The 14,361-nt window shown below is 36.3% G+C and overlaps 1 pseudogene; it reads right to left on the bottom strand.

Annotated features, from left to right (window-relative positions):
* Positions 1 to 214: 214 nt before the first annotated feature.
* LOC144250937 (roundabout homolog 1-like) overlaps positions 215 to 14,361 on the bottom strand; it is a 149,742-nt pseudogene continuing 135,595 nt past the window's right edge.

Below are 14,361 nucleotides of genomic sequence, written 5' to 3'. Positions count from 1 at the left end.
AGAGAAAGGTTCTTCCTAGGGTTAGGGATCAAAGAGCAACAATAAAAACCCAATAACTTTTTTTTTAAAATGGTACCCCAATACGAGGAATAGAAACGACAATTTGTACATTCTGATTGCACTGAACATTTTATCTGGCGTCATGTGTCATCAGACAGGAGGCATCTTGACTGATAATTTTCACATTAGATCGCATAAGCCTCTCTGGTTGTCTTCAGCTTTCAGTTTCCTGTAAAAGAGGCAGTATTGTTAAACTTGAAGATAAATCACAAGAGTATTGACTCGTCTTGTTTTTTAGGCATTTATTCTTACAGTCTAATGGTTTTTTTTTTTTTCACTCATTCACTGGCATAAGTTGAAAAGTACTCATGACAACTAATTCATCTATCAACTTTAGTTGTCTTGATAGCAAATCCAACAGTTCTCTAACAAGCACCAAACTGTTTTGCACTGTGCCTCAGTGTTGTGGGGGCAGAACACAGGGCTCTGCAGGAGAAGGAATATGCTGAGTTCTCCATCCCTCTCCATCTCAACTCAATCCTATAACTCTGCCTTTGTTGACTTTAAATATTAGAATTAACTATAATGATTTTTTATCCTCCAAGAGGGTTTTCCTATATAAAACAGGCAAATTTGACAAAAAAAAATCTCCCCAAAGCATTTGCAGCAGGAAAGACTTTTTCCAAACTTCAAAATCAAAATACATTTGGCTTTAGACAGCATTCAATCAGACATGATTGGTTCTAATATTTTCTTCATTTATTATGAAGTTATAGTTTAATCCTCACCATCTATTTGAGGCTAACTATATTTGTAATAGGAAAAATTTATTCTGTGCTGATTTTTTATTAAATGTAGAAAACAATAATTTTTAAAAGGGAGGGGATTTTATAATATGACATGACTTGCAATTCTATCGTGCATCATAATTTATAGATTCCAATAAGGGAGGAAATATTTGAATATTTAAAAGAATGAAGGTGGAAGATATTATCCAGGGCTGGGGCTGTGACTCAGTGGTAGAGGACTTGCCTCAAATGGGTAAGGCACTGGGTTCGGTCCTCAGCACCACATAAAAATAAATAAATAAATAAATGAGGATATTGCTTCCCATCTACAACTAAAATATATACATAATATATATATAAAGTTGTGTGTCCAAATCAGCTAAATTGATCCTGGTGATTGCTAGACTGACAGGTAACATGGGCTACGCACTCTCACATTATAAAACTCCATCACCTCACTGAGTTTTCATATAACAATAGGAATTACAGTATATCTAGATCTATAATTCTTATTTCCCATCATTATCTTTGCCATGTATATTTCTTATCTGAAAATATCTTCAAAGAAACTACTACTGACATTTAAAATTATAAAATACATTTCAAGAAAATCCTTATATGCTCAGAAGTTTAGTTTTTGACATCACAAACATTAGGGTATAGAGAAGTGTGTAATAAAAATAGTAATGTTTCTGCACACTGATGGATATTCCTAATTTTGAGGTTGACATATTAACTACAGTCTAATGAGGAAAAAAATTGGGAACAAAATAGAGATACCTCTAATTCTTCATTATTATCTTCTCCTCTTTCATATCCTCCAAGTACTTGCATTTCTGCAATATTTCTTCGACCTACATTTGCTTGTTCTCTTTGTCTGCTTCCTGATCCTCTTGATGACATTGAGCTTGAGGAACTGGGATCTCTGGGATTATTCGATGTTGGAAAAGTAGGTCTACAGTAAGGTAGAATATCCTCTGTGTAACAGAATATAATAAATGCATGTGAACACCACTGTGCACTTTCATTGTATAAAGCATCCCTCCTGTCTCAGTAATTCTGAATGGGGAATCATCAGTAACTCCAAAGAATAAATAAGGGTACTATAAAAGCATAATGCATAATGCACACTGGCTTTTGAAAATAAAAGTAGCAAGCCTTGTTTTCCTAGTAGTGGCTGGAGATTTGGATTGACTCCACTCCTAAGCTTATATCCACATCAGAATTCTCTTGGGACTGATAACACTTAAGGAAGTAAACCAAACCTGGAGTCGACTTGGTTTCCAATTCTATGTCATTCACCATGTGATCTCTGATCATTATTTAGGCTTTAGTTTCCATTTTTTTTCCCAAAAAAGTGATAATAGACTCTACTTAGAGAAGCTCCTGGTGTTGATATAAATACAGATAAGATAGTGAAATATACATGTAAGCTACAGAGTGTTCTTAAAAGGAATCAGCAGAAATGAAACCCAGTCTTCTAGAACTACTAAATCAGAGCCAAGCCTGGGTTTACTCCCCAGCCACAGAGGTAGTCAATGTGTATGCCTTATGGAACTCTGGACTTCAGAAGCCTGCCATTATTGCTGACTTTAAAACACAAGGCATGCTCGTCAATGTCTAGCTAGTATCTGAATTTCTATCTCCAGACTATTTTCAATTTACTGCCACTTTTATTGAAGATGCACCATTCAATTGGTCACATTTCTTTGTATCCTGTCCACTCTACCCTCTGAGCATGAAAGACATCAAAACCAATCTCTTCTACATGCTTTCCCCCACCCTGAAATGCTTCCTCTGCCATCCACATTGTCTGAAGAAACCCCACTTCTTCTGACATGCCCACTGGTACTCTTCCTAGAGGAAGGGTCAGGTTAGAAGACTTGCCGCTCACTCACAGCACCACTTCTAAATGATCACTCCTCCAATCTCGCACAAAATAACGTTGTCCTCCTCCAAGTCTGAGCCATCTATCATTCTACTTCATCCGCAGATGGGACTCATGGGGGTGTCCCAGACCATAAGGATGAACTCTCAGGCAACTTCTCTTCGGAGACTTGGTCACCTGAGGCCTTAGCCCTCTGTCCCTGTTTCAGAAACCTTTTTCTTTCTATTGATTCCAGTTTTACCTGATATATCTGTACCTATAATACATTAAAAATATTTTCTGCTAAAATTTTGCTTTACCCTCTTTTCTGTAGGAATCAATACCTTCTTTCTTCACTGCTCAGCTGAGCTTCTTGAAAAGCAATTTTGACTCAGTATTGGTAGTTACAACTCCCAATCACTCCATCTCCCCTGAAATCTATTCATGCCCACATTACTACTGTAAAACTCAAAAAAAAATGGATAATGCTAACCAAGTTTCATTCCTTAATCTCTGGACTTCTCACTGCCCTTATCATTTAAATGTTTCTATTCTCTTAGTTCCAGTACTCCTTCCTTCCTGACCAATTTTCTGGAGAATGCTTTTGATTTTAAGAAGTGCCTCTTGCATGCCAGCACCCTATAGTTCTCTTCTGTCAGCCCAGTGCCTCTTATTCAGATAGTATGCTATCTCTCCCATTCATCCTGGGTGATTTCTGTCACTCTTATAGATTGAACCTTTTCCAGAATATAATTGCCATGAGGACAGGTGTTTTTGTCAGCTTCACATATTGATATATTCCCCGTTTGACATAGGTCATTAATAAGTAGTTTCAAATGCATGAATGAGTGAGCACCTTTAACTGCTATTTTCATCATTAGGTAACATTCATTTATATTTTTGACTCCCAAATTATGTCCGAATCTTTGGGCCCCACAGCCAGCCTAACTGAACACCTCCTCAGATTCAGCATACAGACAATGATCTCATCCTGCCCATCTCCCTGAGATTTCATCCCCCTTTCTATTCTCTAGTACACCTACTGGTATCACTAATCACTAGGATATTCAAGGTAGAAAATTTGTATTGCCTGAGATTCTTTCAAAAACCTTCCTGTATGTCTTAAATGTACTTCCTCCATATATTTAAACATACAAAAAGTAAGGATGATTTTGACTCTAAGAGTTTCTTGAATTTTCCTAATAACTCATCAATTCTCCGATATCCTGGTTTAAATTCTCTGTATCTCTTGTGTGGGAATTGTACACATCTTCTAACACATCTCTGCCTCTACAGCTGTTACCATATCAACCAGCTTCTCTCAACATCCTTCCTCTTTCTATGATCTATGGGCGCCTATGATTTAAGCCTTCTTCACCTCAAGAGCTTCATATTTGCACTTTTATTGATTGAATTTCCTACAATCTCCCCAATGGGACCATATAGCTTTAAACTCTGACTTTTCCATGTGAACAATCCACTTTCCTTGCCTGGCTAAATCCCACCCATGCTCAAACACTCAGTTTACATGTGTTAATTGTCCCTGTTTCAGACTTTCAAGTAGCATAATACCATGAAAAGTATACTGAATATAAAATAAAAATATTCATTTGACTGAGACTTTAGGGCTGCCTAGAGGCTCAATGGTCAGCAATGATGGCCCTAGGGAGGCTGCAGAAATTTAAAAATTAAATAAAAATATCCGTGAATTTATAGATTATCTGTCTCTCTCTTTCTGACTTCAGTTCCTTAGGGTCAAGGTTCATGCTTACACAAATCTCAGGACTTAGTACAATAATTAATAGCATAGTGGGCATTTGATAGATGCAGAAATAAATTGAACTCACAGAGGTAAATGCCAGCAAAAAGATCAGATGTTCAAGTCTCAAAAACCACTCTTCTTAATTAAAAAGTACCATACATTACACATGTAAATCAGCATGCCTCTTTCATTATAAATAATGTAAGTTGAATTATGAAGGTGAAAATTACAGCAAACATAGAAATGATAATCTAATGACACATACAGAGGGCCATGGTTCAAAAAAAAATCTGAAAAGCAGTATACTCAATACTTTTCATGAAACAGAAAGAATTTCTTGTTTCAAGATTAATGGTTCCAGAGCTGGGGTTATGGCTCATCCGTAGAAGGCTCTCCTAACACTTGTGAGGTGCTGGGTTTGATCCTCAGCACCACATAAAAATAAATAAATAATATAAAGGTATTGTGTCCAACTACAACTAAAAAATATACATATATATCTTAAAAAAAAAAAGGTTAATGGTTCCAGTCTTAGTTCACTCATTAAATTTCTGAAGATCAATGTTTAAATTTTCTTTCTTTGTCCCAATTTTGTGACACCAAGATCCTTACCAGGCTTGTAAAGTTTCCTCCTGAGGAATCCCACCTACTTTGGAGAGAGAGATTGCTTTGAGCAGGAAATCGGTCTACAGTTTCTGGCAAGATATAAAATTCATAACTTACATCGTGACTTTTTATTGATGAATCAGTACTTGGAGCACTGTCACCATGAGCCTAAAGCTCAGGTCCAGATCCACTCAACTTAATTGATTTAAAAATAAGCAAGCACATTACTGAAATTTTGGGTTGTGGTGACGTCTCCAGGGGTTTGTGGTCCCAGAGTGGAGGTGACTGAAGAGCAAAACAGAACTCTCTACCTCACTTCTGAGTGCACACATGCAGTGGGAGTCCAGGTTTCAGTCCCTGAAAAAAGCCAAACTGCCCTCCATGTTGAAGGGAAGTTCACGACTGCCCAGATGCCCACAGTGGACAGAGCAACAGACGGATGTCAGAGCTTACCACGACATAATCTCTATAGGGAAGTACCCTCAGCTTTCCTGTCTACTACCCTCTCTCTTTCCTGACTCCTCCTTCAAGCGAATTTTGTTCTTGAATCTCTTCCTCTTAAATGGTTTCTTCTCCTTATTTATAAAGTACATGTTCAAATCCCTCATCCTCAAAGATTTCCACCAATTTGACTTTCCTGCCAACCCTACTGCAGCCCTTCCTTCTCTTCAACTCAATTTTCTGGAAAGAGGTTTTGCTCAACACCTCCCTTTCCAAATTTCCATTCACTTTTCAATCCTCTGAATTCTGGCTCCTATTTTGCATACTGCGCTGAAGAGTTTTGTTTGTTTTAATACTACTAGTACTCATGGGTGATGTATTAAAAAATCCTTTCCTCCTCCATTATTTCCAGTTTATTTTGTTGGGGGGGATGGGCAATGCTGAAGGTCAACTCAAAGCCGCTCATATGTGTTAGCAAGCTCTCTACCCCTGAGCCACACCCCAACATTAGCACACTATGTTCAAAACCCTGGATAATTTTGATTATTATCTGTAGACAGGACAATCTCAGTTTCCTTTACAGAGCATGGATTCTCTGCCTACTTTCTAATTATAATCTTCTGTGGCTGGCGGTGACACTTTGGGACATCTCACTAGAAACTATTGTACTTGTCTCTTCCTATTACCACATTCACCAATCACCTCTAAGTAGATTAAAAACAAAGTTAACAGAATGCTACAAATTAGTCTTGAGGTTTTTTTCTCCCTGAGAACTGATGGCTAACCATTTACCAGCATATCACTGCTGATATTTAGCTTTTGTAAATCACAATTATCACCTCTGGGTCCTTGGTTCCAAAATCTACTCTACCCACAACCTTCCTCCTGATCTTTAAAAACAATCTTCTACATTCTTATTGATTTTCTTTATATCTATGCTCTTGTCAGCATCTTCATTTAAGACTAAATTTATTTTCCCCATGAAAATTATTATTTTTTTCTTTTTTCTATATTGGTTTATATAATTGTGCTCAATTATATTACAACTCAGACAGGGCCACCTAATCAACATTTGGATAATTGTCTTTAACTGGATTACTTCAATTTACATTCTGACATCTGATGAGTCATCAAGTCCTATTGGGCCCATCTCTGAAATGCAGATGTAGGCTGTTCTCTCCTTTTCATTCAATCCATTTTAATTCAGTGCTTTCACATTTTATGCCTGGATGATCACTGCACTATTCCACCTGGTTCCAGTCTCTTTCTGTGCCATACAGCCCAGGCAGTTATTTTGCTAAAGTCAAATCTGATTGCTATTTCTCACTCAGAATTCTTTATTGGCTCACTATATCCTATAACATAAATCCCAAACTCTTTTGAAGAGTACCTCTGGCCTTTCCAATCTAATTACCTTTTCTATTTTTACCATTTTTCCATTTATCCCCTGGCCTTAAGCATCCTATTCTTCAACCAAACTGGAAACCACTGTTCATCAAACATTCATTTTCACAATTTCATGTTTTTGTTTGGCCTATATTCTCTATCTGATATCTTGTTTCACCTGTGGAACCTGTTGAAATTATTCTTAAGCTTTAGATTTCATGGAGGAAAATAATTTCCACCTTGAATTAGGATGCTGACAAGAACACAGATATAAAGAAAATCAATAAGAATGTAGACAGTTGGTTTTAAAGATCAGGAGAAAAGTTGTGGGTGGAGTGAATTTCAGAACCAAGGACACAGAGGTGATAACTGTGTGATTTACAAAAGCCAGGGTACATGCCTGGCTCCATGATAAGGAGCGAACTTCTTGATCTTACCTCTCTTCATATAGCCCTAGGTAGCCTGTGTGCCTTGCACTGTGTTTTCTCATCTGTGTTTTCTATGCATAAGTAAATAAGTACCTTGGATGAGATGAGTCTTTGCTGGTGGAAGGTCTCACTTTGCTGCCTTGTTTCCTAGTCCTTTCCCATCATTTTGCTGTTCCTGTGCTTCTCTGGGATCACCCGGGTTTGTTCGCAGGTCAGCAACCTGCCTTCCATCCAATACTTCTCTCCCCTTGTAACTGCCTCCTTTTCGATCTGACGATCTGTCTGTTCTGGTTTCAGCAGAAGGGAGTTTTGGCACCATTACAGGTCGTACCTCCAGCTGTGCCTTGGATTGGACAGTAGGTGATTTTATAGCAGGTGGTGGCACTGGGGGAGGTGGAAGATCTAAAAAGAAATATTTAAAATATTTTAAGAAGTTTGCCACTTAGAAAATAATCAAATATTACTGGAGTCACATTCAACCGTGAAATATTGTATCTTAAAGGAACCAGATGAAGACAGCCAATGGATAAGACAACTGCCAAATTCAATGTTCTCTCATTGTCTAGCAAGGGACTACTGAATGACAGGGTGGGGACGTAGAGATTATCTTCTGGGACAGACAGTACTGAGCACAGGTACTGTAATTTCTCCTACTCCATTTAGGGCAAGACTTCCTAATTGATTTCAGCATAATATTGTTGAACCCAGATACAAGTGCTCTTACACCCTCAGATAACCACACCAGATTGAGTGAACATGGCACTTCAGTTGAGACTTACTGGCCATTGTCCAATCCAGCCTAAATCCCTTCTTGTTTTGTAGACAAGAAAGCTCCAGATAGTCTTAAAGCTAATTCCAATCTCAAAAGCAGGATACAACAGAATCAGGACTAATGTCTTTGTATTCTAAATTTCTGGTTTAGTGTTCTTTATGCTTCTTCATTTAATCACATTTATAATCTCACATCCATTGATGGACTCTCTCCCTTCTGTATAGATCTGCGAGTTTTAAGCCACATAATTACTAATATAAATACAGATTGATTACTTCATACATATATGTTGTATATATGTATACTCATAGCTATATTTAAATAATATAAATAATGAACTAATTTAATTTCTTACATTGTAGACATATACAAGAATGAAAGCATAACATTTGATAACTAGAAAATATTTGTTTTATTTAAACAGTACACTCTTTTATTTATTTTTTATTTTTTGGCACTGGGGATTGAACTCAGGGGCACTAAACCACTGAGCCACAACCCCAGCCCTATTTTATGTTTTATTTAGAGACAGGGTCTCACTGAGTTGATTAGCACCTTGCTTTTGCTGAGGTTGGCTTTGAATTCGTGATCCTCCTGCCTCAGCCTCCCGAGACACTGAGATTATGGGCATGTGCCACCATGACCGGCCAGTATACCCTTTAAAAATGAATCATAAACATTCCAGGGAGGAAAGGTAGATATGTCTTAATAATATTTGATAAATTAGTAGAAGATTATGAACAGGTTTTTACAGGTTAGATTGTTTGAGCTATGGTATGAAGGACGGATTAAAATTTTAAAAGTTTCACTTTGGGAGGCCATAATGTTATTACAATTGCTCATATAAGTAATGACAGAAAATGGAACAATGTTGGTGGTTGTTCAAATGAAGAGTATCTTGAGACACTGAGGAAGGAAAAGCAATATCACCTAATGATCAATGGAATATAGCTTGGAGGGGGTGGTGAAGGGAACGTAAGATGACTTTTAGGACTTTAGCCATAGATGGCTAAGTTGATGAGAAAAACATCACCGAAAGTATGGAATGTAGGAATAGGAAGAGATGTTTATGAAGAAAGAGTGTGAGCTCAGTTTTAGAAAAGTGAAAGGGAGGAGCTTTAGAGATAGCCAGATAGAGATGTAGGATAGGTAAATCCATATAAAATCTGAATTTCAAGAGTGTCAAAACCAGAGAAACAGAGATTTGGGAATTAACAACATAATTATGTTTTAAGTCATGTCATTAGAGATGTCTATAATAAACAGCCTAAAAAGTATTCATAAAACATTTATTAAATATTTAGTACTTTAAGATTTTAAACAAAAAAATACATTTACATAGTAAAAAATTTTAAACATTTTTAAGGATTTAAATTTAAAATTACAACATTTAGTAGCTCCCATCTGCATTTCAAATCTTCAATGTTGATTTTACAGAGTAATCAATCTGAACTATTTTCTATAGACCGAATGGTCTATAGAAATATAGCACTTTTACATGTTCAAAACACTAGAAAAACTAGGGATAACAGGAACATATCTCAACATTGTAAAGGCTATCTATGCTAAGCCTCAGTCTAGCGTCATTCTAAATGGAGAAAAATTAAAGGCATTCTCTCTAAAAACTGGAATAAGACAGGGATGCCCTCTTTCACCACTTCTATTTAACATAGTTCTTGAAACACTGGCAATTAGACAGACAAAAGAAATTAAAGGGATATCTATAGGAAAAGACGAATTTAAATTAGCACTATTTGCTGATGATATGATTCTATACCTGGAAGGCCAAAAAAGCTCCACCAGAAAACTTCTAGATCTAGTAAATAAATTCAGCAAAGTAGCAGGATATAAAATCAAGTCCCATAAATCAAAGGCATTTCTGTATATCAGTGACAAATCCTCTGAGAAGGAAATGAGGAAAACTACCCCATTTAAAATAACCTCAAATAAAAATAAGATACTGGGGAGACAACTTAATGAAAGAGGTGAAAGATCTATACAATGAAAACCACAGAATCCTAAAGAAAGAAATAAAAGAAGACCTTAGAAGATGGAAAGATCTACCTTACTCTTGGATAGGCAGAATTAGTATTATCAAAATGACCATACTACCAAAAGCACTATACAGATTTGATGCAATTTTGATCAAAATCCCAATGGCATTCCTCATAGAAATAGAAAAAACAATCACAAAATTCATCTGAAAAAATAAGAGACCCACCAGAATAGCTAAAGCATCCTTAGCAGGAAGAGTGAAGCAGGTGGCATGACTATACCAGACCTTAAACTATACTATAGAGCAATAGTAACAAAAGCAGCATGGTACTGGCACCAAAACAGACTGGTAGACCAGTGGTACAGAATAGAGGACACAGAGACTAACCCACAAAATTACAATTATATTAGACAAAGGTGCCAAGAACATACATTGGAGAAAAGATATCATCTTCAACAAATGGTGCTGGGAAAACTGGAAATCCATATGCAACAAAATGAAATTAAACCCCTATCTCTCACCTTGCACAAAACTCAACTCAAAGTGGATCAAGGATCTAGGAATTAAACCAGAGACTCTGCATCTAATAGAAGAAAAAGTAGGCCCTAATCTTCATCATGTGGGATTAGGCCCCAACTTCCTTAATAAGACTCCTATAGCACAAGAATTAAAACCAATAATCAATAAATAGGATGGAATCAAACTAAAAAGTTTCATCTCAGTAAAATAAACAATCTGTGAGGTGAACAGAGAACCTACATCTTGGGAGCAAATTTTTACCCCTCACACATCAGATAGAGCACTAATCTCTAGGGTATATAAAGAACTCAAAAAGGTAAGCACCGAAAAACAAATAACCCAATCAACAAATGGGCCAAGGACCTGAACAGACACTTCTAAGAAGAGGATACATAATCAGTCAACAAATATATGGAAAAATGTTCATCATCTCTAGCAATTAAAGAAATGTAAATCAAAACTACTCTAAGATATCATCTTACTCCTGTCAGAATGGCAGCTATTATGAATACAAACAATAATAAGTGTTGGTGAGGATGTGGGGAAAAAGGTACACTCATACATTGCTGGTGGGAATGCATATTGGTGCAGCCAATAAGCAAAGCAGGATGGAAATCTTTAGAAAACTTAGAATGGATCCACCATTTGACCCAGCTATCCCTCTCCTCAATCTATACCCAAAAGACTTAAAAACATCATACCACAGGGATACAGCCACATCGATGTTTCTAGCAGCACAGTTCACAATAGCTAAACTGTGGAATCAACATAGATGTCCTTCAGTAAATGAATGGATAAAAAAAAATGTGGCATATATACACAATGAAATATTACTCAGCAATAAAAGAGAATAAAATCATGGTATTTGCAGGTAAATGGATGGCATTGGAGAAGATAATGCTAAGTGAAGTTAGCCAATCCCAAAAAACAAATGTCAAATGTTTTCTCTGATATGAGGAGGCTGACTCATAGTGGGGTAGGGAGAGGGGAGCATGGGAGGAATAGAGGAACTCTAGATAGGGCAGAGGGGTGGGAGGGAAAGGGAGGGGGCAGGGGATTAGCAAGGATGGTGGAATGTGATGGACATCATTATCCAAAGTACATTTATGAAGACAGGAATTGGTGTGAATATACTTTGTATACAACCAGATATATGAAAAATTGTGCTGTATATGTATAATAAGAATTTTAATGCATTGCACTGTGATTTATTTAAACAAACAACAACAAAAACAGGGTGGCCAACTCATAAACTCAAAGAAGCAGCATTCATAGTCAAGGACCACCAAAAATGGTCACACTTGGGATTAAATATAGTGCTTACCTGATAATCCACAGATGGCAAGCCTGAGAGATTGTGCCAGACACAAGTATATAGCCTTCTGTGTTTAATACATGAATTGGATTGTACTTTTTTTTCTTTTTACCATGTAATCATATTTTTTTTATAAATGCATACTTTTTTGAGAAGTTTTCATAACAATTTGTTCTATTAATATATAATTAATTTAGCCAATGTCTTCAGAGGAATATGTAGGCTATTTCCAATTATTTTATTATTACTAACAAAGGTCTACCAACTATCATCTACATGTACCAATATGAGAAACTTAAACGTTAAAATTGTGACTTGAAGATTTTTACAATAGTATATTGAAGGACCTAGAAAGCATCAGCTTTAATCTAGGAGTCTATTCTTATATTTAAAAGATAATAAATGAACCCTTTATTTTTTCCTAAAAAAATTGTAAGATTTTCTTAACTAATTTTCTCTTGACATTATAGGCTAAAGCTTAAGGCATTAGGATTCATGGCATTGGTCTTTGAAAGAAGCAGCTTGAACTCACATTTTTTTTTTTAGTACCAGCTGCTGTACTTGAGAACCCATTATAAAAAGTGATCAAAGTTTTAATTTCAATTTCTTGTTGTTGGCTTTCAGGGACTTAACATGTTCAAGTGTCATATCAATAGCCTCAACATAGTAGTTAATATGGTGGCCAAAATAGAGCCAACAGTACTAATTTCTCTCTGATGTTAAAATTCTAAGTATTCTGTCTTGCAACATGGATTGCCACTGTTACTAGTACATGAATTACTTCCTTTGTCCATTATTTGAGTGGATTTTTCAAAAATATTACTTAAAAATAAGTACAAGATGTGTCCTAGATAAGTCCTCCCTCTGCTACTTGTTGATCAAGTTAACAGAAAGAGTTAAAAACCAGACCATAATGAAGGGCCTAAAGGCAGGAAACCCAAGGCAGAGTGCTTTAAATTCATATTGAACCTGGGACTAAAAACAAGAGGAAGGGAAAAATCCTCATTCAGAGCATACTCTGGCTGTAGATGCATTTCCCTACTCTCTATTTACTGTAAACATAAACCAGATTGTGAACTCAGGTTATCAGGAAACAGATGAGTAAAAGCCACTACCATCAAATCACAAATTATCTGTGTTTATCAACTATCAAATCTAACAATTACCACTAACACAAGATCATACAAAGTCTTGGGATCATATAACTCTTAAGACAAAACCTATTACCACATGTTCCATTAGGTGCTGTCTGTAACACAGGTCAAAAGTAGAACTCAGTGATGATTTAAAGATTCCAACTTCCTGTATATAATCTTCACTGTGTTTAATTGACAATTATAGAGGAATGCTAGCACGTTTAATTTCTCATATAAACATGTTTGCCCAAGAAATTATTTAGGATTATAAAATGATTATGAACTCAAACCAGGCATAATCACGTGTAAACAATACACCTATGTGAAGTAGTTTTTTCACGTAATTCATGTCATAAAGTACTTCAAATTGGGTTTAAGAACTGGGATTATGGACCTGATTTACGTGTGTGTGTGTGTGTGTGTGTGTGTGTGTGTGTATTCTTTCTTTATATAAGAATACTAACTCACTTCTTACACAAGACTCTAAATAACAAAGTAATATAGCATGTACAGAAATATGTAAGAACATGTGTATGCAGACAATTCTGCCAGCACAGCATTAACTCACTATAGAGATTCTGCAGCCTATTTACTTAACTGCTTAAAGTCCCAAGACCTTGTAATTAATGATAAATCAAGTCAAAATAACATCATTCCAAAGAGTGTGGCAAATTTATATGAAAAGTACAGCTAGAGAAATAACGTAGATTTGGTTTTTAAATCAAGTATGTAAATGTATTGGAAAGGTTGAAAAGAGGGGGTGGGAAGAATCTATTAGAAGGTCCTAGAAATGCACTTGTGCTTGGCTATAACTCCATAAGATTTCAGCTGATAAATATTCATATATTTTAATTCTATCCTCCATCTGGGTTAAACTTGAATGTGGCAAATATGAAATAAATAAATAATCAGATGCTGCCTGTCAGTCTGACTGTGGTGTGAAGCACGATGCCTAGCATTCAGCAGTCCCACAATGCAAGCATTCTGGAGGGGCTGGTAGAATCTTAGGGACCAGAATACGTCCCCCTAAAATTCATATCAAAAAGTCCTAACTCCCCATACCTCAGAATGTGACTGTATTTGGAGTCTCTAGAGAAGTTATTAAGATGAATTCTCTGGTGTGAGTTTTCATCTAACCAAAGACATTCTAAGAAGTGGAGATAAGGACACAGATACAGGCAGTTGGAAGATTATGTAAGACACAGGGACAATACCATCATCTTGAAGCCAGAGAGGCTTCCCAAGACACCAACCCTGCTGTCACCTTCTTAGTGATCTTCTAACCTCTAGAGCTCAGGAAAGAAACCTCTGTTGTTTAAGTCACCCAATCTTTGGTAGATTATTT

This window comes from Urocitellus parryii, chromosome Y (genome assembly GCF_045843805.1).
Source record: "Urocitellus parryii isolate mUroPar1 chromosome Y, mUroPar1.hap1, whole genome shotgun sequence".
NCBI lineage: Eukaryota > Metazoa > Chordata > Mammalia > Rodentia > Sciuridae > Urocitellus > Urocitellus parryii.
Note: the sequence above shows the minus strand (reverse complement) of the source record. Positions and strands in the feature narration are given on the sequence as shown.